We start from the raw sequence: 5,740 nt of genomic DNA, 5'->3' as shown, positions 1-5,740 counted from the left end.
AATTGCCCTATAGTCCCGGTTTGTGTCTCCAACCGGGACTATAGGTCAAACCCCTTTAGTACCGGTTTGTGGCACGAACCGGTACTAAAGGTTAGCCCTTTAGTACCGGTTTGTGCCACGAACCGGTACTAAAGGTGATCGCGGGGCCCCGGCTTGACGCCAGCCTGCCACCACCCCTTTAGTACCGGTTCGTGGCATGAACCGATACTAAAGGGTCAAAACGAACCGGCATTAATGCATAGCCGTTCGAACCGGCACTAATGGTACCATTAGTACCGGGCCGAAATCAAACTGGGACTAATGTGTCTCACATTAGGTCCTTTTTCTACTAGTGTATGGCTCAACAAAGAAGAAAAGGATACTACAAAACAACTATGTCTTCGCACTCCATAGTCTTCACGCGATGTCTTCTCTTGTCATAGTCTTCAATGTGAATGTCTTCACAGACCACCATTTTCTTCACACATTTTTAGGGGTCATCTCTGGTAGGTAAACCGAATCAATATGGGACTACTACCTGTGTTATCCTGCAATTCTCACAAATACATTAGTCCCTCAACCAAGTTTGTCGTCAATACTCCAAAACCAACTAGGGGTGGCACTAGATGCACTTACAATCTCTCCCTTTTTGGTGATTGATGACAAACTGGTTGAAGTTTTCAACGGGGATAAAAGTATGTGAAAGTTTAGTCTTGTGAGTATTGTATTCATACATATGACGAGGCTCCCCCTGAAGATGTGCATATAAATGATTTGCTTTTGAATGCAAATGCACATGGCAGGTTTTGCTTTATGGAGGCCATCTTCAAAGTGTGAAGACAATACATTATGCATATAAATAAATAACGAAGATAATGATATGCATAATGGAAAATGGTCGTATGCAGAATGACTTCATGCGGAATTTATCATCGCATCATAGAATAGCAGAAAAAGTAGCAGACGACCATCAAGTTTAAGTGTTACAACTCAGAGAACCAAATGTTTCAAAAGACGAGAGTTGTAAGAACTTGGCAAAATAATGCAGCCACCCATAAGGACCCGCTTGAAGACTATAAACTCATATGCTTCTCCCCCTTTTGTCAGTAATGACCAAAAAGGTATGAAGACATAGAGCATCTACTCGTTCCCAGAAGGAGCAGATGGTGGAGCAGGGTCGTTGTTGGAGTTTGGTGGTGCAGAGGGGCCTGGGGCAGAGTCGATATGTAGTGCAGTCATTGTTGGTGAAGTGGCGTCGTCTTCTTCATCGACGACATTCGCAACAACAATTGCAGCTGAAGATGAATACTCAGAATCTTCAAGTGAGGGAGTACGACACCAGCTTGCATTAGGTGGAGGCCTGGAGTCAAACTTGAAGCTTTTGTTGAAGCCATCTGGTTGAAGATCATCTTCTGAACATAGCAGAGTTAGGCTCTTCCAGGACCGCCGTGCATTTTCATGAGCAACAAAAGAGTTCTTGGTGGCCAAATTGCGAATGCGATTGACATCCACCAAGATACTATGCATCTGACGCTTCAGCCAGTCGTGGTGCTTGTCCAGCTTCTGATGTAAGGCCACAAGCAGCTCTTGGTCATTGAGGACACGAGAACGCTTCTGAGGCTTTTGAGCAATAGTACTGGCAGTGGCGTCGTTATTGGCACAGTGAGGCAGACGCACAGTGCCAGCAAGAGGATATGCAGGAACAACAGCATTTGGAACATGAACTCCTTCGATGGGCTGCATGAAGCTTTGCTGATCAACATTGTGAAGATATATTGGCTCTTTGGCAGGCTCGGGGTAGATGGCTTCAACAGATAGATCAACCTCAGGCAAGATGACAAGATGGTTGCATGCTGAAGGCTGATAGTTAATAGTTGAATGAAGTTTGATTAGGCGCATCACCCATGGAGCGTAAAACTTCAGGCCAAATAGATCAATCCATGATGCAGCAAGTTGTCTGATGAAGAAATCCTAGGAGTTAAACTTGATGCCATTGACAATATAGAAAACCAAAGTCTTCATGGTGCCTTCAAGTTTGGCTTCAAAAGAATTTCCCTTGATTGGCCATAGAGTACGCCTTAGTATATGATAGACTGTGCGGGGCAAGTACTCGAGGTCCTGGACAAAGAATTCCTTGGGATATTCTACATCTTGAGGCAATGGCTTCATCATGCTGAGCATCTGACTCATGTTGGGTTCAGGCCGCTGAAAAATGCTCTGCAGTCCTTCTGTGTGGCGCTGACAACCAGGCTCATACAATTCACCTGGAGTGGGTAGGGAGGTAAGCTCAATGATGTCCTGAGCTTTGGCTTCATGATGCACATCACCTGTCATCCACTCGAGGATCCATGTCTTCGGGTCCCGGTAGTCACTACAAAAAAATACACTTCCGTGATGATACGTGTTTGTCACAGTAGGTCGCATTTTTGTCATGCATGTACATCCATGACAATTTTATGACAGAATCAAGATAGTCATACATGTGCTGTCGTAGAAGTGTTCCATGACATTACCAAAATTATCATCATGGAAGTGTCCACTTCCATGATGATAAATCGCGCGTCACAGAAGTGCTTTCGTCAAGGGTGACCGACACCTGGCATCCACCATAATGGAACACTGTTAAGCTATCGGGTTGGGTTTTGGATCCGATAACCCGTTAACAGCCCCGACCAATGGGGATTTTCCACGTGTAAAATCATCATTGGCTGGAGGAAACACGTGTCGGCTCACCGTTGGGACAGATGTCATCCGCTCATTAGACCGAAGGTGCCTATGATACGGCGAAACGTGGCACGGCCCAATAAAGGCCCATTCCTGTGAAAAGGCCGGCCCATTTGACTTGGTCAAAAGGTGGCGGGCCAGCCCACGGAAAGCCTGGTAATGGCCTGTTCGCATATAGCCCATTTACAGCCCGCTAACCCAGGGCCCGTTACGCCCTATCCGAATTAGGCCGAGTAGCGTCATCTAGGCCATCCAATATGATTCCAGCCCGTTTTAACTTCCGGCCCATGTGTGGCCCATGACTTCTTTTGGCCCATATGAGGCCCTTTGTAACTCTTGGCCCATTAACGGCCCGTGGTGAAACTGGCCCGTAATGAACAGTGTATCACTTTATACCCATTAACGGCCCATTATTCCATTGGGCCGTTTCCAGCCCAAGTTATCTTTCGGCCTTCTCAGGGCCCATTGATTCTTGGGCTCATTTGCAGCATGCGGTTACATACGACCCGCTACTATCATTTTCTGCTTGTGGGCCAAATTCAGCCCGTCGTTACAGTGGGCCCGTTTGGGGACCGTTAATACATTGGGCTGTTTTCAGTTCAAAAAAACCCGTTGGGCTATTTTCATAGAGTTATCGAATACGGCCTATTAACGACCCGTTATGGTCCACGAATAGTATGACCCATGATTGGTGAAATGATGATACGCCCCGTAGAAGGCCCATGGATCCTACGACCCGTATGAGGCCCATGGATAGTACGACCCGTAGAAGTCCCATGGATCGTACGGCCCGTAGAAGGCCCATGGACACTACGGCCCGTAGAAGGCCCATGGACCCTAAGGCCCGTATAGAAGGCCCATGGATCCTACGGCCCGTATAGAAGGCCAATGGATCCTACGGCCGGAAGAAGGCCCATGGATCATATGGCCTGCAGGAGGCCCATGGTTACAACAGTCCATGTGTTGCCATGATTATTTTGGCCTAGTTACCAAAAATAGGCTATTGTGGCCACTAGAAAAACACAGAAAAAGAACTGTAGTGACTACAAGCAAACAACTAAACCAGACAATAGGGAAATAAATAAGCAAGCAATTAACGTTAGCCTATTACCGATATTACACATATTACATCCACCGAGCATCAAAGTTTGCAACCAGTGCAAATATAGGGAACAAAGCAGCACATTACATACACTGGTCGTCAAAATTGGCCACCAGTGCAAATAAACGCGGCAGGAAAACAAGAGTATAACTGAAACAACTTCAGAAGAGCTCAAGAAACGTTATCCTGGGTATCCACCATGCTGGCAATAAGCGTAGCAAGCTGATTAGCTTTGTCCTGTTTGGCACTAAAATCCTCCAACGCTTGCTGTTGCACCAGAAAGTATGCATCTGAATGCTCCAGGGACTTCCGCAGTACTTCCGCTTCTTGTCGCAGCATAGCTGATCGATGTCTTTCAGCTTGTAGTTGAGACTCAAGAAACCGAACTGATTCAGACAGTGAGTTTGAATAGCTTGTGCAAATGGTAGTGGCCAGTAACTCGAACACTAAACCAAGACAGGACTTTGGGGTTGTCTCGTTGTCTTCAAGATAGTCTTCCTTAGCTGTTTTATCAGCTTTGTTGGAGACCAACAAGGATGTGTCACTATCCTGAACCTTATCTGCATTACTTCCTTTACCTTTGCTTAATAAGGCATTCTTCCCCAATATTCTGTCAGCATTCTAAAAGAAGAAACAAGCAGACACATAACAAGTTTAGCATGTACTAGTATATGAAACTCATTTCAGTGAACCAGTTCATTAGTAAGGTGGATAGGATTAAACTACCAAGTCTTCTATTGCCAAGTACTAGTACATAATAAAAGCATCAAACAAACATATATCTATGTCCTATGGTCACTACATTGTCTTGCCAAATCAAAATAGAGACATGGTTCAAATCATATCAGTTCAAGAGAAAGCAGCAGTGAAAGAATACAAAGCGTGGGAAACTACACGACACAACAAGATTTCAGACGGGTACCACGGGTCTACATGTACAACAACACTATTGGCTCTGTTGTGATGCTAGTAATGCGCATGATATGAAAGTCAACTGTATACACAATTCAAATTGAAATCAAAAGAGCTATTGATAAGAGCAAACATGTTAAAGAAACATGCGTGAACATACCTGCTGTGCCATTGGAGTTTCGATTGGATCCTTCAATTAAAAATAAGTTTGTATGAGTAAATTCAATGATACAAGAGCAAAGCAATCATAGTTAAAAAAGGCGCGCCTAAGCGAGCGCTTAAGCGCGCCTAGACTCTAGGCGTTGGCAAAACGCATTGCGTATAACTAGCTTAATCTGTGCATAACTGCGCATAAGCATGCGCTTTGGTCAGTAAAGCGCAAGGCGGTGGCAAAACGCACAATTAACGCCTAGCGCTTTTTTGAACTATGATAGCAATGTAATCTTAAATTAGAACAATTGTTCTTCAGGTTTAGGCACTTGTTCTACATGAATAGAGTACAGTAAGACGCAAGAATATAATACTTAAAAATAGAAAATGAGCTCATAGACCTTACCACATTCTTGGTTCGGGACCAGTACAGAACAAGGCGTTCCCAGTCATCGTCTAGTAAATGTGTCTCAGGAGAACGTAAGGGAATTTGATGAGTTTCTTTGCTAGTAAAGTATGTTTTCTTCAGGTAATTCCAATACTGCCACCAAGCATTCTTCAAGATAGCAGAGGTATTAGCACAGGTTACCTCATCCTGAGTTTTCAAATCGGTCCTTCTCTATAGAGAAAAATGGGAAAATTTGTTGTATTATAACCATCATGGAGGTAGGATGTATGGGACGAAGCAAAGTAATTGCCATGAATAACATTACTTACACATAACTCCTGGACAAACACCTGCAACTGGCATTTTCCTTCATCTTCAGTATAATATTTCCAAGATGGGAAGATATGCACATATGATTTAACAACATCAAATGCGATAGATGCTAAACTATGACTAGCTGGTTGTGCTTCCTCCACAGGAATAGG

This window comes from Triticum dicoccoides, chromosome 7B, assembly GCF_002162155.2.
Source record: "Triticum dicoccoides isolate Atlit2015 ecotype Zavitan chromosome 7B, WEW_v2.0, whole genome shotgun sequence".
Lineage (NCBI taxonomy): Eukaryota > Viridiplantae > Streptophyta > Magnoliopsida > Poales > Poaceae > Triticum > Triticum dicoccoides.
This window is presented reverse-complemented; position numbering follows the sequence as displayed.